Source organism: Mustela lutreola, chromosome 6 (assembly GCF_030435805.1).
Source record: "Mustela lutreola isolate mMusLut2 chromosome 6, mMusLut2.pri, whole genome shotgun sequence".
NCBI lineage: Eukaryota > Metazoa > Chordata > Mammalia > Carnivora > Mustelidae > Mustela > Mustela lutreola.
Genome location: NC_081295.1, coordinates 5,162,463 through 5,187,317, shown reverse-complemented (window position 1 = coordinate 5,187,317; position 24,855 = coordinate 5,162,463). Strand labels below are relative to the sequence as shown.

At 51.1% G+C, this 24,855-nt stretch overlaps 1 long non-coding RNA gene across 2 annotated transcripts; it reads left to right on the top strand.

The window, feature by feature from the left end:
* Nucleotides 1–397: 397 nt before the first annotated feature.
* LOC131833386 (uncharacterized) lies at nucleotides 398–10,934 on the top strand. Of its 2 annotated transcripts, none has more exons than XR_009354440.1 (5): nucleotides 398–1,030; nucleotides 6,775–6,879; nucleotides 7,302–7,499; nucleotides 9,009–9,113; nucleotides 10,406–10,934. It is a non-coding gene; the product is annotated as an uncharacterized LOC131833386 (long non-coding RNA). The 2 variants fall into 2 exon arrangements; XR_009354439.1 differs by lacking the exon at nucleotides 398–1,030 and adding an exon at nucleotides 5,175–6,220.
* Nucleotides 10,935–24,855: the final 13,921 nt, after the last annotated feature.

The window sequence follows — 24,855 nt, the reverse complement described above, 5'->3', positions numbered from 1 at the left end:
CTTCTACTGACGACGTTTGCCAAACTGGAGGCAAATCGAGGGCTTCATCCTGCCCGGTGACAATGATAAATGACTTTTATTAAATCAATAGATCAATTCAGAGCCAATAAGTCAAGACGTCCAGAGGTCGATCAAAGCAATATGCTAGCACAGGAGCCCCGAGGTCAGCTCCCCGCGAGCTGAAACTAGAAGCACACGGAGGAAGCCTATGAAGGAGCAGAAAGTGAAAAACGACCGTCTTTGCCTTGCTCTGCTCATCTGCTCAGTTTCAAAGGAAAAATAGAAACAGGCCATATTTTGTCCTCGAGTCTGTTGCAGCAGAACCTGGCCTGGCCTCAGGACCCTGTGGGCAGACACGGGCTGTTGGAGGGTTTTTCAGCAGCCACCGCCCCTGTGCATTTTCATCAGCATCTCCTGAAGGAGAAAGTGCAGAAAGTGGAGGCTCCCTGCGGGATGCGGAGGCCAGGCGGGAAGCGGGAGGGAGTGTGGCAGAGCACCGGTGGGGAGCACGGATTCCTAACCCCCGGAAGGCTGGAGGGGGGGGCTAGATCCCTTGCTGGGACCCAGTGGGAGCCGGTCAGCAGCAGGGCAGTCCCTCCTGGGGGCCACCCCCTCCGCTCCCCGCAGGCTGGCAGGGGCACCTCTGGGAGCTGGACGCCGATTCTCTCCACAGGCTGCCTCACAAGCACACCTACTCATGCTGTCACCCACGAGTGTCACCCACGAGTGTCACCCACTTGTGCGCCCAAATCCACTCCCACAAATCCCGACACAGCACTCATAGGTATGAGCGTGGCGCTCGCTCTCTCTCTCTCTCTCACACACGCACACACACACACACACACACACACACACACTGGACACCAAGGCCACCCCCCACAGCACCTCTGCGAAGGCTGGGGGTGGCTTTAACCCTTCCTTCACCCTCCCCCAATCCTGGCCTGCGTCACGGGCTCAGGTGGCAGGTGGAAGACCGAGACACGGCGGGGTTTCCTCAGGAGCGCTCGGAAGGTCGGGACGTCAGGAGCAGGTGCGTGGGCAGCGCGGAGAGAGCAAAGGCAGCGGCCCCGTGGCGCGGTACGGAGAAGCAGAGCCACGCACAGCCTGCCCCCGGCGTGGGGAGCCCGGCCACCCGGCGATGGCCCAGAAGGAAAAGGAAATACTAGGAGAATGTTCTGGAAAGCCTCGCCGTGGCGAAGGGCGGGTTTTGACGTGGGGCTGGCTTTCCCAAGTACAGTTTGGCCTCCCGGATCTGTGCTCGCGCACAGGGAGGCCACCCGACGCGGGTAAGTGTGCGGCTGCCGGGTTCGAGCTGGAAAGAGCGGGGAGACGGAGGCCCCGGCGTGGCGGCCAGGCCCCCCCGATGGCGGGAGCGGGGGTCCGGCCTGAGGAGGGCCTGGGCTGGAGACGGGTCCCGCGTGAGGAGAAGCAAGCGAAGCGAACCAGCGCTGTGTGTTCGTGGCCCCTCGTCACGCGCACACAACACTCTAGGAGCTACACATACGAGGGCAAAGAGTCGTTCAAATAACTCTTGACCCAACTCCACGTCCGCGAAGAAATACATTCTTAAAGGACACAGAGTCTGAACCCAAAAAAGCTTACAGTCAAATAAAGTCCGGAAGACAAGAGTGGCAGCAGCAGGAGGATGTATGGATTCTTTCCGGCCGCTCGTAAATGTCAAGGAGTCCCAGGGGCAGCTAGAGCCACCCGCGGGCCTGAAGGAAGTCGGTTCAAGAGCTCCTTGATGGGGTGTGGGAGTGTGGGAGGAATGCGGGGTGCTGTCTTCCCGCCAAGGACATACTGTAGGGCGCGCGCGGGGAGGCCGGGGTGGCGGGGCCGCAGGGGAGGGGCCGGTCCGAGGTGTGACGCACCGGGGCTCGGCGGCACCGACTAGTGTTCTAGGGAGGAGGGGGTACGTGGTGGGGGGCTGGGAAGATCGTCCTGAGGAGTCGTAGGTCTCCTTGGAAAGGGCACAGGAAACACCGAGCTTCCAAGAAAAACGGCCCCTTAGCCAGGAAAGTTCTGCGGTAGCAGAACAGGGGGGCAGGAGGGGGCTGTTGACGGAGGTTGTGGGGACCGTGCGTGGAGGACGGAGAGAGGTCGTGGAAAGCAGCGTCCCGTGCACGGCACGGATGGGCCGAGTCTGGGAGACAGAGGAGAGAGAACTCACAAGTGACCCAGAAGCCACTCCTGACCAGGAGGATAGGAATGGGACTGCTGAGACACGGGAAGATTAGAGCATGAGGGAAAACTAGAGAGAATCCGTTTAGCTTTAAATACTAGTGGATTTCTAAGTCCAGATTTCCCACCGAAAGCAAGAGGAGATGGAGGAAGAAAGACGTGACGGGGCAGACGGAGCAGGAGGAGAAGACTGGCTGGACTTGATGTCGGAAAACAGCCTTGCAAGGGCAAGTTTCGGAACTAGGTAGACCCACATCACCTCCTGCAGAAAAGACAGGCGCTAACAGGCCAGCCTCTACGACCAGGAGAAGTACCCTGAGACCGCCAGGCCCTGCAGAGGGAGACACATGGTCGGTCTCGGCGGAGGGATGATTACTGGGCTGGACCACCTGGCAAGGGGTCACCATAGACGATCACAGATTTCTCGCTTTTGTCCATTGAACATTATTTTTAAAGTTACGGTTTTCCCTTTTATGGTTTAGTAATGGGGGGATAATTTTAGATACGCAGAAAAGTTGCAAAGATAGACTCTTTGGTGGTCCTGGTTCCTTAGTCTCTTTTGCTTTTGCGCTCTTCTCAGTCTTGCTTTGGGTGGCATGACCGTTTGGAGGACTAGTGGTCAGCTGCGTTCTAGAATGTCCCTCCATTTTGTTTTGTTCTCATTTCTTTTTGTAAATAGACTATGTCTGGTGGGTTCTGAGGGGAGGGGGGAACTACAGAGATGCAAAGTCATCTCACCCTCCCTCGACAGATGTGCACTGTTTACATGACATCAATGACTGTCATTAACTGTGGTCACCTGACCAAGGCCGTGGTCGAGAGATTCGTCCAGTAGACAGTTCCTTTTCCTCTCTTCCATGCTCTACTCATACTCTGCTCAGAAGCAGGTCACTAAGTCCTGCCCTACTCAAGGGCAGAGGGTGAAGGTGGAGGAGTATCCGTGTGAGTTACTTGCAATTCTTCTGTAAGGAATATTTGTCCCTTTGGTCCCATTTAAGTCCTTATTCAGGAAGTTGTTTCTGTCAACATGGACTCATAGAGATTTATTTTAGACTTTGAGCCATAATGGTGCTATGTTACCTACTTTTTTGCCATTTTTTGGTATCAATCAGTACAGCTTTGGCCACGGAGAGCTTCTTCGGGTGGGCTGTTGGGTCCCTCCGTCATCCCCATCCTTATGTTATCTGAGCACTTCCTCACTTTCTGCCACCACCAGAGCCTCCAGACTCCTCTTGTGTTTTTCCTGATCCAGTCCCAGAATGAGCCATTTCTCCATGAGGCCCTGGAGAATCGCCTTGAGAAACCAAGATCTGGGCCCTCGGTGCATATGATGCTACTGGAATGTCTCTGCTTCTGGGCCCTTTCAGCAGACAAAGCTGGGAGATCTGTGATTGCACACTAATTCATGCACACACGTTATCTGTAGTTACTTTTGCCTGCATCTGTCCTGAGCTAACCAATGTCTTGGACTCGAATCTATGGCTTTCTCCCCTTGCAGATCCTTAACTGCCTTCTTTCTCCCACGATCCACCAACCATTTACTCATTTGCTTGACGCCAGAGCACACGTGAAGTTGTTTCAGATGGTGAACCTGCACTGCTGTGGAACATTTTTATCTATGCTTTTGGAGCACAAAACTCTCGTGTATTAATACAGTAAAATCTCGGGGGGAGTATAAAAGCACATGAAAGAATAGGATTCATAAAAATATCAACCAGCTGGAATAAGGTATCCAAGTAAAAATAAATAAGTGACATAAGTAGAGCCCAACAGAGAACAGGCTCCCAGCAATTCACACGACCGGGGAAAGGAGTGGACGTATTTGGTTGACCACAAGCTTGGGATGTGGCCGTGCTGGGAAATAAAACTGAGAGTCTGCCCTGGTGAAAATAGAATATGGTAGTCAAGGCAGGAAAATGCCCCCCAGTCTATGTACAGGTCAGACACCATGTCTGCAGATGCATTTATATCCATCCTTTAGAACAGGGCATGGGAGGGGGAGCAGAGTCATACGCAAGGGATAAGATCATCCTCTTAAAATACTAGCAGGGATTAGATGTACCGTGTGCCACTCCAGAGAGAAGAACTAAGACCTAGGAGTCTGGGGACGAGCCCCTAAGCGGTGGGACTGCACAAGCAGAGGGCCTAATCTGCCCCAAACACTCCTGACACGGGGGCCAGCAGAAGCATTGTCTCGATTCGGGACCCTGGAGGGAGAGGCTAGAGGTCACGCCCTTGAGAAAGCTTCAAGGACAAGCCGGAAGGATGGTCCCACGGGGCTGTTAATGACAACGCTTCGGTGAAAAGCACAAATAGGATGAAGAACCAACATGAGGGAGGTCAGGGGACCAGGAGAGCGGAGATCCAGGAGCAGGAGGAGGATGGGCAGGGAGGACCCCCAAGGACCCGCTCCCGGCGCACTGGGGGCTTCCCAGCCAATTCCCTCTGACGGGTGGAGCCAAATGACCCCACAAGCACAGCAGAAGGAAAACTTCCAAATAATCCGAGTTGTCCCAAAATAAAACATAATCCCTAGTCAAGAGAGGGTTTCTAACAGGTGGGTGGGCCACAGTAGCGGCGTGGCCCCCGAAGACAAAATGACACTGCGGTGCCATGATTGTAGGGGACAGGCCAGTGCTGGGAAGAGAGACCTGGGATGGTGGGCTCGGAGGTCCCCAGAGAAGGAAACAGCGCTAGTCGGAGACTCACGACCCCTTGGAGCAAAGTGCGTGTCACAGAGCGTTGGAAACCTGTTTGATTTGACGTGACTCTCGAAGTTGCTTCTGTTCTTTCTTTTACACGTATATTTTTAATTACAAAAAGATAATCTTAACATTGAGCCACGAGGCCAGGATGCCAATTCTGACTCAGGGACATGACATCTGGAGGACCCCGGGCAAGCGACTTGGGTGCCGTGAACCTCAATTTTCCCGTCCACAGAAGGAAGGGGGCGCACCAGGAGATCTCTTAGGACTCTTCCAGCTCTACCTTTTTAGAAGAAGAGACCCCATTATTTCAAACAAGACCCCCTAAAAACTGTTTCCTCTCTAGGATGTCATGGAGCCCCCTTTCCAAGCCCGGTATGGTTTCTTTAACTTGGTTAGCAGAAGGAAAAGGGATCGCGACCCACAAGCATCCGCTGCCCGCCGGGGACGCAGTCCCGACAGTGGTGACCAGGAAAACTACGGGTGGATTCAGAGCGTACCAACGAAGGAGCCAAAACGGTGATCTCAGCTCTATAAGCGTCCGACACGCTGCGGACCACAGAGCGACCACAGCGTGCGAGGGTGAGGCCAGACGCCACGTCTGTCCGAGTTTGGAAAGGAACACAGCCCCGCGGAGGAGACTGCTATTTTGGTTTGCACAGGGGAAGGCATCCTGTCATGGGATACTCCAGGCTGTGTGGGCACCCCGGGCGCAGGAGCAGGAGGACTCCCGAGGGATGAAAAGGAAGACGGAAGCTGAGAGTTAGCGAGCGGGCTAAGAGGCGAGCGGGTTTAGCCCAGGGCCCAGTGCCTCCAAGGAGCTGAGCAAATGTGGGCTGGACGAATAACTCAGAAGTAGCAGGGGATTGTGGGGGCCGGCAGGCGAGAGGACGTTCAGTCTGTGAAATGTGGGAATAAATCCATCTGCCTCCGCGGTGAGACTCCCCCAGTCTGACCCTGGTACACACCTGCCTGCGTGTCCGCAACTCGGTTGTGAGAGGTGTGAGGTCAGCACCTGCACCGAGATTCTGAGCCAAAACTTTTAGATGAAGGTAAATATATGCAGACCGCCAGCAGGAAGTACGCATACGCACTTTCTGGAAGTTTCTGGAAGTTACCAGGGAACTGTGAAGTTACTTCCCAAAAGGGTTAGGCCAGCCCAGGGTACACTGAAAATCCACGTTGTAAGTCTGGCCGGAGCCATTTCCTGGGTTGTTCCTGTGTCTCCGGGGTCGGCATGTGGTCTCTAGCACTGATTACTCCTGTGGCCCGCGCAGGTCTGTGGGAGAGGTCTCACCGGACCCCTTGCTATTCTGGGGTTTGGGGAAGACTGGGTGAGTAATTTAAAATGAAAGCAAAAGCCTGGCTTTGGGACATTTTTGATCATTCTCTTCGTTAGCAAACTTCCTGAGTTTCTAAGGTGGATAAAATAATGAATTGAGGGACACCTGAGTGGCTCACTTGGTTAAGGGTCTGCCTTTGGCTCAGGTCATGACCTCAGGGTCATGGGGTCAAGCCCTGCGTCAGGTTCCCTGCTTGGTGGGGAGTCAGCTTCTCCCTCTGCCCTGCCCCCCGCTTGTGATCTTTCTCTCTCTAATAAATAAATAAATCTTAAAAAAAATAATGAACTGATAAAGGAGTTGAAAAAGAAAAAGCATGTCCTTTTGAAATTCAAATCACAATGTAAGAGGAGGAAAACAGTACAAACAGAAATTGTATTATAAAAATTGGCAGCTTTGATAAATCTTAAAATAACAAAACTATAAAACACTAGAAGAAAACAACAAAACAATAACGAGAGGTGCAGAAATGTTTTGCAAATAAGAGAAACGTTCTTGGGTGTTTGGGGATGACTAGGTTCGAAGACACTAAGACTTCTTCCCTTCAGGGGGTCTTTGGAAGGCTGAACTTAAACGTGGGCCTTGGCTGGGCACCTTCCAGGAGCCAACACACCGCGTCATCTCCTCTAGCCTCGGTCGTCCTGGGAACCAAGGTGAGCAGGAGGCCGCCGGGTCTGGATTTGGGGGAACCGAGCCCCTGAGAAGTTAGCTTCCTTGACCTCGTTGGCTCCCACAGTGACTGCAGAGCTCTGCACAGAGGAACGGAGATTCAGTCCCGAATAGGCCTCACGCTGCACACTGTGTGCACTGATCCCTGAGGCTCTGTGACTGGCTAGCGGAGGGTAGGGGAGGTAGGACAGACGCCAGTATGGAAATGTGGCGGCTTTGGGTAACTACAGGAAGAGCACAGGGAATCCAAGTTTGGAAAGCTTTCTGGCTCGGCAGGCAGCACACGCAACGCTCCCCCAGGGGGGCTCTGTGGCTGGGGAGGGCCCTCGTGTCAGCTCACCCCGAAGCGGGCAGGGCTGGCCTCCAGCTTTCACACAACTATCTTTTACTGCAACTTCAACCTTAGGATTAAGCAAGAGACACCTGAGGATCCAGGGAAAGCCTAGGTGACATCACGTGGGTGCTTCTGACACGCCATGACTCCGTACGGAATCATACACTCTGTCACCGTGGGGTGCACCTGCCTCCCAAGATTTGGCCTATGCATCAGACATGGCGGAGAGCCCAGGAGCAAAGTTCTAAGAAAGCACTGCTTCTGTACACGGTAAATTGTGTTTTCTTTGTTAATTTGGGACTAAAAATAGCCGTCGGACGCCCATAGGGTACTTGGGCGCTATTTCCACCCACAGAGAAGGAAAAAAACAAGGCTGCTGGTAGGAGAGAAAGTTTTCCTCTCTCCAGCTCCATTTTGTGTCCTTTGAATTTTCACCTTTCCCCATGGAGAACGAGACGTCGTGCATAATTAATCCTAGAGTTTACCCTCTCCAAGTGGGAATCTGCCACAAGTAAGTTCTGAATGGGAATGTCATGTGTAAGAGCTTTTAAGGTTATGATGGCACTATATAATATTTCTCCACTGAAATATCAAGTTCTAGAAGGAAGGAACGTGTCAAAATGCAATTCTTTGTTGTCATGGTTCCCAGGATGATTCTCTGCTTTGGGCCCTGGAGCCTTCTGAGAGGCCCTGACTCATAGGTCAGAGGCCTGGCCTGGGGGTCAGATCTGATTTCCAGTTTCTTGACTGTACAACGAAACCTAATACATAACAGCCCAAGGCCCTGAGCCTCTCGGGGCCTTAGTTCCAGCTCCAAAATCAAGAAATTCTGTGCCTCAACCTTCAGAGACCCAGCTACGATGTTTTAAATATGGCGTTCTGCATAAAACATGGACACAGGCCATTAACTATCTCATTAAATATCTGTCAAATGAATGAATGAAGGAACAAATGAGTGCCAGTCAGGGCTCCGAAGCCATTTTCTTGAAAATTTTGAAAGAACAATCAAAGGCAAAGTTCAGCAACCGAAAACCGGAGACTTTGATTCACTGTCACCGAACAAGTTGAAAAATCTTAGTAAGAGACACTTGAACCTTTTAAGTATCATCTTGTGGTAATAATGACCTCTCATGCATATTTATGCACTCAGCTTTATAATAACCACTTGAAAGACGAGGTTTTCTTCCCCCCTGGGGAATGAAGCTATGTGAAGTGTGACAAAATATTCCAAGTTCAAAGGTCCAAATATGTAAAATACAAAACGCTGGAATTTCTCCTACAAGCACAAAGCACCTTAGTGTTTACTGACTTAGGGAGCCTTTGGACACTCCAGCCCTCTTTGAAAGCCGCCAAATGCTTGCCTACCCCCGGCATTCCTTCTGAGGCACCCTGGCCTGCCCCGCCGAAGTGTGTGCGGCTCAGCCGCGGTCCAGGCAGGGCACGTGTGGAGGTGGAGGAAAAGGCTGGTCGTCGGGTGCTCCGCAAAGAATTCCAAGCAGGTTCCGACAGCCGGAGCTGCTCGGCAGAAAACCTTTCTGCTACCGTTACTCAGGGTCATTCATTACCCTCCCAAAGTAAAATCATCTGACCCCATTTCCTCAGTAAGTTAATTATTTCATTTCTTTGTAAGAGGCAAAACACTACTTTTATTGTTAATTAATATGCTAAAATTAGGTTATGCCATTCTGGACATGTGAAATTGAATTTAGTACTTTCAAATATATTTTTTGAAAGCCGGTTAAAAATAAATGCCTTCAACATCTTTTCTTTTTCCAACAGCATAAATTTCCTTCCTATGAAATTTCACTTCTTCCTGCTGCTACAAATGACAGAAAGCCGCTTATTTTCCAAAGGGAAGGAGGAATAATAATAATGAGACATTCGGTGAGCATGTCAAAGTTCATATATTTAAAAATTGAGCCAACTGAAAAGAAAAGAAAAAGAAAATGCCACAAAAGAGGGAGAGCCCTCCGTGGGTTTCAGGAACAAAATAATTAAATAGAAAACTGAGAGGAATTCTTTATTTGTGGACTGATTTCAGGCACTTAATTCAGGTTTGAATTCAGGTTTCAGGTTTCTTTTTCTTTCTTTTCCCCTTGATCAATGTGAAGAGATCATGGAAGAATCCGAAATTTCTGTTTCTGAAGAGAAGCAGAAATCCCACGTCTGTCCTAGAGACGGCAGGAAAGCTTCCTCGGAGGGAGGGATACAAAATGGCTCCTTCTTTCCCTCAGTTCTTCTGCTCTAATGAAATTCCCCCTGACACATCTGCCATCCGGCACTGTTAATTACTTTTCTATTTATTTAGTAGACCTACAAGTGGAAAGCAATCTATTGCCAGGGACTTGTTTGACTCCTATGCTAAGTAGACGGCATTCCGATGTGGTGAGGTTGATAGCGGCCGGCCCGAGCCCAACTTTTATCTCATTGCCATGTCAAATTAGCACCCAGCAGGCCCTGGATTCAAGGAGGGGTTGGTTCTTCCCTTCTCTGCAAAAGGTTCATAGTTCTTACAAGTCAATAAACTGACGCTAGTCATTCTCTGTTGGGTCCTGCTTCTTTATCCCTACCAGTGACAGGAGAGACTAAATGTAGGGTTTCCAAGGCGGGGAGGGGTCTTTATGCTAAGGACCTCGCTGTGAAAGTGCAGAGGTACCTTCGGATCACTGCTGTAAATGCACTTGGAATAGTGGGCCGTGTCCCCTGGAGACGACCGGAGGAGTAGGTCCCGTCTACGCAGCAGACGTGCTATGGCGTCACCCCTTTGCCCCGGGTGTCCCCCCAAGCACACGTGGGACTTCTGGCCGTGCTTCTGTGAGCCTGATCTCCATTCTTTCCACCCGGGGTCATCTGGTGGTCAGTTAAGAGGAAAACGGGGTCAGAGATCAGACTGATCTCTCTGCAGACCGCTTGGGCGTCCCCAGGGGCCGGGGGAGAAGCGGGCGCCGCGGGTGTGCGGCCACCACGCATCACTGAGGCGCAGAGAGGAGCCGAGCCGAGCCGAGCGGGGACAGCGCTCCCGTCTTGTCTCCAGCCCCGGGCCGGGTCCCTTACACGGTCTCAGTCTCCGTCCGCTGCTCCTGCCCGGTTTGCGGTGGTTTGTTTTGTTTTGTTTTTTTGGTTTTCGTTTTGTTCTTTTTTGTCTTCCTCCCGCCCTCCCTTCAATCCCTTTCAAGACTGCGGGCCACATGGTGTCTTCTGGAACGTTAGAAGAAGGCAGGAGCAGAGGCCGCCACGCGGACAGCCCGAGTGCGATGATCAGCTGTGGCCGTTCAGCTCGCCTTCCCGTCCCGGCTGACCTCGGCCTGTCTGTCTGTCCGCCTGCCCGCCTGCCCGCCTTCCCCGACGCCCGGCCCCGTCCCGGCTGAGCGGCCGGGCTCGCTCTGTGCAGGGTCTGCCCCGCAGCAGAGGAGGTCCGCAGCCCGACCCTGCGACCGGGGACCGGCCCGTCCCATCCTGGTCCCGGCACGTGTCCTTCGCCCCCGGCCGTCGGCCGTCCTGCCCGCGGGCCTGGCTCCGGCCCGGCCCGGCCCCTCACGGCGGCCTCCAGCCCCTTCCACGCACGCGAGGCCTTGGTTTCCTTTGACCTTCAGCTCTGCCCTGAAGCATGTCCTGACTCCCCGGGTCCGCTCTGGCGACACCCCGGCGCCCAGCCCGCTGGCGCTTAGGAGGACGGCCCGACGGCTCTCCCCGGCCCGACGGCTCTCCCCGGCTCGCATTTGCTTTGAAAGTGGGATTCCCGGGTCCTGCCCGAGGGGGTCCTAGTGCAGGCCCTGCTACAACAGTCTGTGACCTCGGACTGGGAATCGAGGAGCCCCGGCGTCCTCTGACTTGGACACACGCTGGGACCCTCCTCGGTGAACCCACCTCCCTCTCCTCCCTTCCTTGCTTGTCGGCCTCCCCTGGGCCTTCTCCCCGTGGCCCCGGCTTCGCGGCCCGCTGCGGGGCCGGATCTCGCCCCGCGGGCTCTGCAGCAAACTCCATCCCAGGGTCCCGTCAAGCCTCTAGGGAAGGAGAGACTGTGCACCCTCCCAGGGCCCCTTCTCCAGGGCTGACCCCTCTCCCCAGCTCCGACTCTCCTCCCCACTTGACCCGTCCGGGAACACGTGTGCCATCTCGCCGTCCGCCGGTGCTTCCGTGCAGGCTGGGGCCGGGCGCGGCCTCTGTTCTTCTCGAGGTGGGAGAGTCAATTACGCATCAGAGTCTATTAATCTTATAAACAGTTATGGAGCTGAAGAGGCCGAATCGAACAGCTGAGGTTTTAAAGAAGTTGGAGTGTGGGAGCCATTATTATAATGAACTTCCGTGATGTATAATCATGTCTCTGGGTGACCAGCCACAATTCTTTAAGTCCGAGAAATTGTAAATGAAGTGCAGGGGTTTTATTTATTTATTTATTTATTTATTTATTTATTTATTTTAATGTACACAAAGCAGCCTGCCAAAAGGTTGTGCTTATGACCAACAGCCCCCGGGACCCCTGTCTGGGGATGCGCCTGCTCCCAGCCTGACTGGCCGGTCTTCGGCACCGTCGTCCCCAAGCTGGCAGACCCCGCAATCTAGCGAGGAACCTCTTGCTCCTCCCAGGGACTGGGACAGAGATAGGGTGAGGAGGAGGAATATGCTGTGGTCCTTCTCTATTAAGACCTGTTTGGTTGTCTGTCTCTTAAATGTGGTTCAGCGGCATAAGAAAGGGGATTTATCTTCCTCCGCAGATGTAGCAAACAGATGCTGGGACCAGAGATCTTGCATAGTCAATAAAAGATAAGTCATGCAATCTATAAAACTGCTCAAAGAAATCAGAATTTCAGCAAATTCTAGTTTCTTTTTTTCGGGCTGCTCCTTTTGATCAACTATGGGGAGGGGGGGGGAAAGCCAGTCGTGCATAAATTCCATCTGTGATTATACCACGGTAGGAACGTGGCTGGAAGAGGAATAGGGGATAGAGCGATCATTGCGCTGCGATACTGACGCAGTAGAATGGAGAAGGATGCCGGTGATAAAGACAAAGCTGTCATAATCAATTAGCATTTGACTTTTTGAAAGATCTGGGAGGCGATGGGTTCTTTAGATTTTAATGTGCAACTTCAAAGTAATTTTGTAAGCTATTTAAATGATGCTCCCTTTTTACAACTCTACATAATTTGATTATACAAACCATCCTCCAATCCTTGGATATGCAAATGCAGCATCCAAATGATTTTTTCCTTATTTTGATAGAATTTGATGCTCGTGGCAGTGATGAGATGTGACACAGATCACAGCAGGGTTTCAGTAGCCTGTCCGTCAGGTACACTGAGGCCGGTCAGGTTAAATAAAGGCTTTTTGAGAATCACCCTTCACAGTAAAAATCTGGAAACCAAAGACAGGGCAGTGATTGATGGGAGTTTGGAGTCAAAAATGCCTTGCATCTAATCCCAGGGCCACGATGATGCTAAATCTGCGAATTAAACTCCCAGATCCTCAGTCTTCCCACCTGTAAAATGGGACTTATAAGTCATAGCTGACAGAAATGTTATAAAGGTTGGCAGTGAGAATGAAAACACCTGGTGGAACATGGAGAGGACCCTCATATGGCAGCCATCCTTGCTCTACGACTAAAACTAGGACCATTACTAACTTCCAAACTATTCCTTTGGCAAAGTTATTCTTCAAGCAGGCATCCAGTGATGTAGTGATGCTGAGATTATGCCAATGGCTTTGTCGTGATTTTAGAGAAGAGGGTACTTGGGGGCGCTTCCTCGAGGGGTCACCACCAGAACGGACAAGCCTAGAATGGCAGATTGTGCATTCACTCAACATTTCCTCAACTCCTCCTGTAGAGGAGATACTGTGCTGAGGGCTGACGAGTTAAGAATATGGGAACATCATTGACCGCTAGGAATTCACAGTCTAATAAACTCCTAGAGGTCAACAGACTCCAAGACGTCAAGGGGTAGGGGAGACAGACAATTGCACAGCCGTGGAATAAGCACCAAACAGGGACGCAAGTTTATAAGGTTCGGTTATCAGCAAAAGAGAGAGGACTTGCTTAGGGCAGTTCCAGAAGGCTTCGCGGTAGACCTGAGGTCTGGATTGAGGCACGAGAGAGGAGTGGGTTTGCCGACAGACAAGTCATGAAGCTCATTCCTGGAGAGCGGTGGTTATGGATCGGGTGTGATTTTCCTCCCGAGGGGGCATTTGGCAAGATCTCGAGACATTTTTGATGGGCATGACTTGGGGGTGTCAGCGTCCACTGAAGCAGGGATGCTGCGATAGTGGGCGGCAGACCCTCCCCCAGCAGAGGATCATCCAGCCCCAAATGTGAGTCGTGCCCAGGCTGAGACTCGCTGGGCTGGGGGCACCAAGAGGGCGAGCACACGGGGGCAGGAGATCACACAGCGTGTCTGGGAAATTCCACTGACTCGGTATGGCCTCGTGTCTTTGCAGGAGAGGGAAAGGAGCCCGGACGGAGTCAAACTGTGATGAACCTTGTCGGCCATAACGGGCTGAGGTTTGCTCCTGTTTTTGTGCTCCTTATACTTCCCCTAAAGTAGCCCCAGTGTTACAGGACAACTAACTCAGTCTGCCATATCGGGAACCAACAGCCTGAGAGAGCCAAAGTTCTGTATTATCTTCAATTTTCCTTCCCTTCCTAATTAAAATTAAAAAAAAAAAAAAAAAAAAAACAATAAGGCGTTTTTCCCTACAAGTTGAAAGTCAGTGCTTTCAGTAGAACAGCACGTGTGTATGTGTGTGTGTGTGATCCAGGATGAGATGCTTGAATGAGCCGGGCCGGGCCTGAAGAATTTCAAACGGGAAATGACAGAAGCTGACGTGGGAGTCTGGGTCCTGTGTCACACAGGGCTGCGTGAGAGCGGGCCAGCTCCGCAGCGCAGCACTGCCATGGAAGAAAGGAGCCCACTTCCTTCACAGAAAGACCAGGGGCTTCTAAAGGCTCTGGATTGGCCACTCATTAGCTGTGTGACCTGAAGAAAATCACTTCACCTCTCTGGTCTGGGGCGACAAGAGTTAGCTGGCCCAGAAGAGCTTGTAGGCTCCCAGCATCACACTCCACACCGCCGGGCCTGGGGAAGCCTTTCTGCACAGCGGTGGGTTCTGGAAGTCAGCGGCGTTTGGCTGGGCCCTGCACACCAACCACGGCACAGTTTTGGGGTTTGGGGAGACCCAGTGGAAATTCAGCAGCAGTGAGTTTAATTTTCCACTTTCGTCATTTCATTCCTTCTGAGTCTTGAGAATTCTTTGGCTGTCAAGAGTCCCTTATTGTTATACAAATCTCCCGAATCCCTCTCAGCTGACCTCACAGGCCTCAGAGAACCCTTGAGTGCAGATTAAGGAGAATGAATTTGGGCGGACAGGACAGAGAGGCCTACGTGCGGCCCAAGAGCATGGATACTGTTAACGTTCCCTCAGAAATATTTACTCATCCGTTCATTTAGGTAACGCCCTTTCTCTCTGGGTCACAAAGCATTACACAAAACTAGAAATGGGTTGTTTCCACCTGCCCAAAGGGCCGTTGATGAACAAAAGGCACATACAGTGAACAAGGAGGGGCATGGGACTGAGTACCTTTTCCTTGGTGGCCACAGGGCTCTGAAACGTCTTCCCAGACAGCCACGTGGTAGACCTGAGTCGGTTCTTACCGCCTCCCATCCATGCCCTCATCTGTGAACTAAGCAGCTGAAGTAGATGGTCCCGCACCTCTTTCTGCTCTAAACTTGTACGATTAGCGGGGTTGAGCCGTGGCTCTGTGCTGGCTCCACGGTAAGAACTAGGGAATGGAATTCTGGTTAGCAGGCGAACTTCCAATGAGGTGGCTGATGAGAGACTGAGGGCTGCTTTGTGGGCATCTCTGGGTTGACAGTGTGGCCACTGCTCGATGAGTCATTGCTAAGGAAAAAGAATGGCTCCGAACTGAAAGTTGCCCCACTGAAGGGAGGAAACCAGAGACCCATGGGCGGGAGAGACCCAGAGGAGGAGCAAAGAGCCCGCGCAGGAGAACGCGAGCCCGGTCGGTGCCCCTTGGACCTCGGGCAGAAAATCCTGGTATGGTTTGGGAAGACAGAATTTGGGGGCTGCCCACTTGACTCACAAGAACTTGTAAACTTCTTCCTCTTTCATCCTTGTTTTACTGGAGTTATGTAAGAATGACGTAGTCATATCACAGGGTGATTTTCAAAGGCAGTCCACGTGACCTGCGTGTGCGGCTTTTGGGGCATTTGTATGTGGACAAGCTCCTTCAGCATCACCTGCTTCCCCCGCCCCTTCGTCCATGGATCTGTCCGTTGGTTTGCCCTACAGCCCTCAAACTCACAGTAACCCTGAGGACGACCCCGGATCATCCATCCCTCTCACGGACAGAAAGCTAGTAGAGGCCTGTGTCGGGGGGCGAGTGGGATCGGGAGGGAGATAGAGTAGGGGTGAGGCGGGCCCAGGTCAATGCAGAACCTGCCTCCAGGGCTGGGCTCCAACTGCACTGATGGTCTGGAAGGATTCAGGAGGTCAGAGGCGTGTGACAGACTTTTTGTCATTTTGAGCGTTCAAGACATGCATTTGTTGTATATGAACTATTCATAAATTGGCCCAATTGTGCATCTGTATTGATTGGGGCAGGGAATAGTTTCCCAGCAATAAACTTCAGGGGCATCATAAAACAGGCATTTTTGAGAATCGTCTTTGCCGAGATGCCAGAAGGCGTCTCACCTCCACGGGCTGTTCCTCCAGCCACTCCTGAGAACGAAGCCCACGGAGACCCCATGGCACACCCCAGCTCGCTCACTCCTGGGCTGGAGCTGGGCCTGCTCCCCAGGGTGGGGGTACCCAGGAATAGGCCCCTGCATGGAGCCAGGAGCCCCAGTGTTGAGTCTGGGTCCCAAGGCCGGTCCTTAGGTCCCCGGCCAGGAGACTCCCATCTGACGGGAGTCTGGTGCCTCTGCCTCCGGCACCCCAGGCAGCCCTGTCTGTGATGGAATTCTGGAAAACAGCAGCATTCAGTGAAGGCATCTGCTGTGGATTCCGAGTCAGTTCCAGAAGTGGATCATTGGTTCTTGCATGAATTCTCTGAGCCACCCCAGTAACTGTTGAATATCTTTTTATCACTTAAGGTTGTTTGAATAAACAGAAGCTGAACTAACAGGAAAAATGAAACATACCCTTCTTGGGTTCCCCACTCCACCTGCTTATCAGGATCTACTAATTTACCTTCAGGCCCCATCAACTGGCAAATTGCTCTCCTCCTGCTGAAGCTGCCTGGGTCTTGCTCCCTGCGGATCGCCCCCCTCCCCACCGGGCCAGTGTCAGGTGGCTTCGTCTCCGTGGCTCTGTGTCTGTCCCATAGCTCCTCAAGGGAGACACTGTCCCTCAAGCTTCAGAGTTAAGAGGGGACAAACAAAACCTGCCATCGGATTGGTCCGGACACCTTATATCTTATTATTTGTATCTTTTGTATCTTATTAGTCTTTGTATCTTATCTTTGTATCTTATTATTAGTATCTTATTACTTGGGCCAGACTCCACAGAGAACCCTGGGTGCCTCTCTCCCCTGAGCAGCCAGACCGATTGGCACAAAATCTAGTCGTAAACGGGCTGTTATGTAGCACGAGAAAGTTTAATTAGAAGAAAAACAACAAACATTCACCAGGAAGTGACAGGAAAGTTGCAGGAATTCCATGAAGCGCGATGAACATTCCCTCTGCCATTACCATTGGCAGTGTTGACCAACGGCACCCCCAAACACGTGTGTGCCCTCCGAACAATAGGTTCTCATCCCAACCCCAGGAAGCTGCGAATGTGACCTTATTTGGGAAAAGGGGCTTTGCAGATGTGGTTAAATTAAGGATCTTGCGATGAGATCATGGTTTCCTAGGGTGGGCCCTGCATCCCATGACAGGTGTCCTCACAAGAGACACTTGGAGGAGGGACCGAGAGAAGAGGAGGAGGTCACACGGGGATGGGGGCAAGGCAGAGAAGAGGTGCTTGGTTAGAACCCCGGAGGGGGCATAGCCCTGCTGACACCACGACTGGACTTCTGCCCTCCAGAACAGTGAGAAACGAGATTTCTGTGGTCCTTTGTCATGGCAGCCCCGGAGCCTACGACGTCAGGACTGTGGCTCGCCGGTAGCGCTCTGATCCCGGGAGTGGTTTCCAGCAGGTTTCTGCTCCGTTGTCACATCCAGTGCACAACCACCGTGTCCCCTACCTTCGCTACAGGAAGGGTAGGGGTGCAGAAGCCTCCTGCGTGCTGGGGGGCCACGCGTCCGGGTCCCCTCCCTCGGCGCACGTTCCAGAGTTGCCAATGACATCTAAGGTCTCCTCAGTCACTATGACTATTTCAGTGTTTCACTGGTACAGAGACCATGACCCACACGACTTCCAGCAAAAAGCAAGAGGAACGAATTCTGCAGATGAATGGACCCCAAGGGCCAGAAGTGCAGTCAGGGCCGAGGGAGGGCCAAGAGCAGAGACTGGGTTTTTTCCGGTTCTTTTCATTTCTCTCTCTGTACCAGCTGCATAGTCATCAGTTCTGGCTCCCCGAGCGGCCTCCGCTGGGTCGAGGCAGCGGTAGGGAGTAAGTCCAATCCTCTAAGTCCAATTCCAGGTTCTTGGGAGAGAGAGAAGTGAGCTGGGAGAGATCCCTGGCGAAGGCCAAGGGGGCAGAATCAGGCAGTCAAAGGAGTGAAGGCGGCCCGCTGTGCGGTGTGGAGGGGCCCTCCGAGAAGGGGTCTGCGGTTTGCTGGACTAACAGAGTCGTGTCTCTGGCCTGAGCTGCAGCCATGACAATAAGGGCCACACGCCAGGGGTCCCTCTGTCCTCAGCCTCTGCACACGCCAAGGCTGAGCCTGTGCACACGCTCTCCGTCTCCTCTCCCGGGGGCCCTTCCCCGCCCTTCTTTCCAGCTGTCCCCCACGGGGCCCTGCAGGACATCCTCTTGTCGAAACCCTCTGTGCTTCCAACACCCCCACTCGGGACTGAGCCTCGTTTAGGAAGGGCCTCCCCCGCGCGTTTGCTAAGGTGCACTCCTTCCTGCCGCACCGGCCGATCGCCTCCATCTTTGTCCCTGCAGACGCGGCTACCGATGGGGACAGCGCCAGACTGCCGAGCCCCCGCTCCACCCCAGGGGTGGGGTTCCACCTCAGGATGATTACTAAGCACACACGCCGGAGACTCACCTTCGGGCCCTCCAGGGGCTCACCAAGGAGGTCAGGGCTCAGGGGCTGCCTCGGCTGAGCAGAGGTCACGGACACGGACGGTCTCGGATGGCGACCCTCCAGAAAACAGTGTCTGTTTCTGGGTACAGATGTATGTGTGTAGCTAAGGCTGCAGCACCAAAATTAATATCCAATTTCTGAAGAAGTGAGAGAAGGAAAAACAGTAAACAGGGAAATGGAAAACACTGTGCCTCCGGCCATTCAGGTGGGACTTCTGCATCTCCCGCCTCTGCCGTGGCCCGCTCCACGGTCTGCTGGCCCTGCATAATGGAATTTGAAAGTGCCTCCCAAGCAAAGGGCAGAGCACCCTGTTAGGTCTGAAAATGAATAATGATGAACCCCAGGCTTAGTCCTGGTTGGATAAGGATAAATAAAATTAAAATTGGGAAATTTGTTTTAAATGGGCTGTTAATTGCTGTTGAGCTTTAAATATTTGAGTTTATTAATTTCTCCCTCACCCTCTGAATTATATTTCAGCAACATTCCCCTGTTATTAGGCTATTAAATCAGACATATCAAAAAGGAAGCATTTATTTATATCTTCAGAGACATGTACATCTAATTAAGACCGTGTTACTGTGCATATTTTATATCAGGCAAATGCTGTCTGTGATCTCAGCCTCATCAGCTCTGAAGGGCCTTCATGAGTGTTCGGAAGATATGCCTGGAGCTGGAGAAGGAAGACATCCTGTAAGATTTCTTAAGAAACTTCACCTCGGAAGAAGAGGGTGTTCCGACAGTAGAAAGCCCCTTCTTAAAGAATCCAAGACGGCAACCTCCAGAAAACGAGACGTGAAAACTGGCTGCACTGCCAAAATGTTCCTGTGTTAATAAAAAGAGTGAAACTGGCTAACATTTAGAGAATGCCTCCTGAATGCCACAAATCACAAATTCTTTTTTTTTTTTTTTTAAGATTTTATTTATTTGACAGAGATCACAAGTACGCAGAGAGGCAGGTGGGGGCGGGGGGAGCAGGCTTCCCGCTGAGCAGAGAGCCTGATGTGGGACTCGATCCCAGGACCCCAAGATCATGACCTGAACTGAAGGCAGAGGCTTAACCCACTGAGTCACCCAGGCACCCCTGAATGCCACAAATTCTTTTTTTTTTTTTTTTTTTTTTTTTTTAAGATTTTATTTATTTATTTGACAGAGAGAAATCACAAGTAGATGGAGAGGCAGGCAGAGAGAGAGAGAGGGAAGCAGGTTCTCTGCTGAGCAGAGAGCCCGATGCGGGACTCGATCCCAGGACCCTGAGATCATGACCTGAGCCGAAGGCAGCGGCTTAACCCACTGAGCCACCCAGGCGCCCAATGCCACAAATTCTTAATGAATGTTCATTACCTCATGCAGTGCTCCCAACAGTGCAAGGAGGGAGAGAATATCTTTATCCCCATTTTACAGAGGAGCAAAACAGAGGCTTAAGAAGATTCACTGATTTGCCTCCAGAGGAAGAATAGGACTAAAATGAGGGCCTGCCTGAACTGGAGCCCAGGCTTTTTCCACTTGGACTCTTTTCGAAGTCGAGAAGAGTTCATTCATTCTAGAACTTTCTCAGCCAAGGTGATATCATCCCTCCCCCCAACAAGAAAATTGGTTCTTGGGGAGCAAAAGTCACATTATTTTTATGTTTAAAGCACTGCATATAGTATGTAAATTGATAAACAGTATTTCTGTGAGAGTAAAACTTCTCAGGTGAGGACGTTTAGGAAGACATGTCTGAAAGGTCATCTTAGGGAGAAGTCAATGAAAAAGGTTGAGAAATACTATTTTATAGCAACTGCTGGAATGCCCCCCATGTTATGCCCGTCTTTGTGTGCGATGATAACACACTGCAGGCCTGTTGCTATTGCCTTCTCTTTGCAACTCAGATAAACTGGACATGAACCAACTCTGTGACCCCCTGCGATGGCAGAGCCCAAACACCAGGGTCCCACGGCAAATTCCATTCTGCTGAGTTTCTTATCTGAACTTGTATCATAAACAATAAAGTCCCGTTTCCAAAGGACAATCAAGTTCTCCATGTGAAGCCATTCCAGATCCTGGAATGATTAATTCACACACTGGGGGCCCAAGATTCCTGATTCTTTCCCCACCCACCCCCCAACATCATACAGGAAACTTCTGGACAAGGTGTGAGTTTGGGTCATATTGGAAAAACTCAAGATTGAATCATGGGTCTACACCTTCAAAGCACCTCTGTATTCTCACTGGTAAACCCAGATTCTTACTATACGGTGAGCATTTTACCCTGGACTCCTACTGTCTAATACGGAGAGCATGAGTCACATGTGGCTACTTAAAATTAAATTCATTAAAATGAAATAAAATGTGGTCTAGTTCCTTAGCCACACTAGCCACAATGCAGTGCTCAGTAGCCACACAAGGTTACCAACTGGACAATATAGGTAAGGAACATTTCTTTTCTTTAAAGATTTTATTTATTTTATATATAGGAAGAGCAGAAGCAGGGGGAGTGGCAGGCAAAGGGAGAGGGAGAAACAGGCTGAGCAAGGAGCCCAATGGGGGTTCGATCCCAGGACCCCAGGATCATGACCTGGGCTGAAGGCAGCCGCTTAATGGACTGAGCCAAGCAGGTGCCTGATACGGAACCATTCTATCACCACGGAAAATTCTACTGGAGACTGTAATACCAAGAAGACATGAAACTGGTTGGCAAGGGGTGGTTACTTTTCATTTAACAACTGTTTAGTAACAAGCCCCCTTTGTGGAGGCCCTCACCTGAGCACAAGAAAAGACCTATAATTGAACCAAAGTTCCTACATTCGAGAAAGAGATTATTTGTGTTATTTTTACTGTTATTATTCATTTTTGTGATTTCCTAGTGATTGGGCAAGAGTGTGGTGTCTAAAAACATTAGTAAAGGGGCAGAGCACCACGACTTTGAATCGGAGCAGAGTGATGAGTAAATCTACTTTTATTCTCTCTGAGACTTACTTTCCTCCTCTGTGAAATGGGTATGGTAATAATTTCACAGGCTTGTTTGGAAGATTAAAAAGGAAATGGATGAAGAGGGTGTAACACAGTGTCTAGCACAGTAGGTATTCAACAAACGGTGGTTTTCCTTGTTAAGATAAAAACCTGGTCTGGTTTGTTTGAATCTAGTTTGTTCATATAATACGGTATTTCCTCTGTTGTGTGGGGATTTATCGGTTTGTTATTAAGGATATGTTTCAGGATATTTCTAGAGGCTACCCGGGAAAATAATATGGAAGTCATGCTTAAGGTGCCACTGGAATCCATTCTTTAGTGCACATTTCATGATCCATTGGCCACATAACAATGACAGCGTTCCTGTTGGGCTCCGTTGCTGTTACGACAGAACATAACCTTGAAGAGGTTCTAGAAAAGATAGTTGAATTCACGTGCCATAAAGGTAAGGAAAGTAAAAGGCTGGGAAGTGATGTGCCCAAGGTCACAGCTCTGCAGAGGCAAATGGACTAGAACTTGGGTCTCTAACCATCAGATCGCCTTCCATCTCTGTCTGGCAGCTGCTCCACCTCCCCAGAGAAAGTTACTACCAACACCTGACCATCCGGCAGACAACGAAGTGGGTGTTCACTCAAGTTAACACAGCATTTGAAGCCTGGAGTGCACTCAAGTTTTGCCGTGGCACCCGCAGCAGCCCCGGTGCTGCCGGCCCAGGAAGAAGTTTCCCTTCCCTCGTCCTAGGTGCTGCTTTGTGCATTTCGTCATCTCCCCCATCAAGCCCAAGAAGTCTCTTTCTGAAACTACAAGCCTTGGAGGGGAGGCCCCTTCCTCTCCTTGGGTTTAGGTGTTGAGTGCTAAGGATCATCTGTAAGATGAGCCCGACTTACTCCTTTCTTCTGGTCCCTACAGAAGAATCTTGTGCTTCCCCCATTTTAAGAGACACATTCAAATGCAGATAGAAAAAATTAATGCCAAAGAGAAATTGCACATACAGATCCTTGGACACAAAGCAGGGGCTGTAACAACCCTCGGCCAGGACTGAACTTGCTGACCAGAGAGGGAGGAGTTTTACAAAAGTGATCGATTTCACTGGATGGGAGTCAGGTTGTGAATCAAGAAGGCTTATTATTATTATTATTATTATTTTTAAGAAAGGACTTTTTCTTTTTTTCTTGCCCTCCAGCACCCAAAATATTTTTATACTCCCATTAGCAAGCCCAGAGAATGAAAATTACAGTGGACTGTGGATTATTCCTGGGCCATCTGGATGCTTCCACCTCCTGCCCCCAAGGTGGGTCTCCATCCAGTTACACAGTTCAGGCAACGAGGGAGGTGGGCTCCTCAGGTCCCTGTCTCCCTGACTTCCCCTCAGGCAGCGAGAGCGTGGGGGAGAGGAACTGAGCAGAGAGAGGGCGCTTCTCTGAGGAACTTGTCCAGAAGGCGATGCATCAGCATTTCAAGGGCAAATGACACAGGAAGAGGAGCTCAGTCACCAAGCAGCTGGATTACTAATGCGCGTGAACTTGGGGTAGCTGTATGTGCTTGATTTTTCCGTAAAAAATGTTTCCAGAGAATTAAACAGCTGAGTGTGTGAGACGCAGCAAGGTCGTTTTGCCTCCACGAGACGAGTGCGCAGTTACAGATCCGTGGCATTGTAGAAGTGATCAGATTGCGCGTGGGTTTTTTTAAGGAGTTTGGTGAGTCTTCATGATACGATCGATTTTGTAACAGAAAACTTGGCCTTCGGTTGGATGCTGATTGAGATCATCGCGAAGTACTCGTGTTTCCTTTGGAATCTTACGGCATTGGGCGCATACAAAAATGTCCCAACAGGAAGCGGAGGGAAGAGCAGGAAGTGTATGGATGCTTAGATAAGTACGGAAACTGTCACAAACAGCGTCCTGTCCTGTCCCCTCCGCACCCACGGAGCGAGCGAGCAATCACAAGCCCTGTACATGCGGCGTTGACTACCTCGAAGCCTCAGCACCTTTCCCGGCCAGGGCTTTTCTCTGCAACAGGTGCGGCACTCGGGATGTTCTGGAAGGACTACGCAAAAATGGGGACTGGTTTCAGTTTGGGTAAAGGTAACATGACTGAATCTGAATTTGCCTCTGTGAGTGTCCTGGCTATTTGGGGATTAGAATAACGAAAGAATAGAATTTCTTGCCCATCTGTGAAGAGCTTTAAGTTAGAGTTAACTCGGAGGATCCCTGGGAGTAGACGGCACGATCCAGTGGGGGAGCAAGCAGGCTCTCTTCCCCTGCCGTGTCTCTGGGGGCCTGGCGCCCTCCAAGGCCTGGCCAGCCTGTGAGCAGGAGCGCCTGACCTTTGACAGTGTGGTCTGTTGCGTTTCTTCCCTCTCTTCGCTCTTGGCTTGTTCTGCGGCTCAGCCCCACTCATTTTGGCTCCATAACTCAGCTCCCAGTTTTCCAATAGTTACTTTAATTTATGACATGGTTTGGACACACTCGTTGGCCATGACCTTGGCCCTCAGCCCAGAATATTATTTTCAGCATCTATCCTCTTGCTCTCCCACTGCAACCATGGGCAGGGGATGCTCCATCCCATCACGGCCCCACCGCCCAGGCCCGAGGGACAAAGGCCAGGGCGAACCTCATGCAGTTTCCGCCCCCAGCTCCCAATCAGGTAAGAGGTCCACATGGGGTGGGCGGGAGAATGGAGTTGGCTAAATTTGCTGCCGTGTGTCCTACTTTTACAGCGACAAACAAATACTTTTCTTCAGGCAGCACCAAAGGTCGTCACACTCACCTATAAAGAAACTTGGCACTCACTCAGGTTTTACCTTTGGGGAAACAGAACAGCTACGGGTGGCGCCTGGAGAAGCAGCACAATAAAGCTACGTCATTGAGACTTGCCAACGGTTATGCTCCGAGCACATAGTCACCCAAATACGGAAGTTCTCCTCAAGAGGGAGGGAGAACAGGGTAAGATCTCTCCCAGAGCACCGAGTTCAACCTGGGCCTGAAGGATAGGATGGATAGACCCCACGGATGGGCGGTAGAAAATGAGAGGCGCACATTGTAGGTAGACGGTCCCACACGAGCCACCCAGAGAAGCTAGCGGCACACTGACATCACGGAAGAATGGGCTGGAAGTCCCCACCACAGAGCCACGGATAACTGCATACGACGGGCACAGGCATCGCCCAACGGAACGAGTCCCGTAGCTGACATGAACCACCAAGGAGATGTGTTCAGGGATGGAAAAGCTCTGCAAAGAGACCTAAAAGGCGTAGGAAGGACATTGAAACCAGTGCACTTCCCAAGAGTTTCTCTTTGTGTTGTTACTTTGCTGCTGCTCATTCAGGTGATACTCTAAAACACGGTCAACTAGGTGTACACGATGGATAATGTATCTCGTAATTTACATTTTTCTAATTGAAAAAATTTCAGGAATAGCCCCAAGTAAATTGCGTGCATGATTTAACAGGAGAGGAATAAAATTTTAAC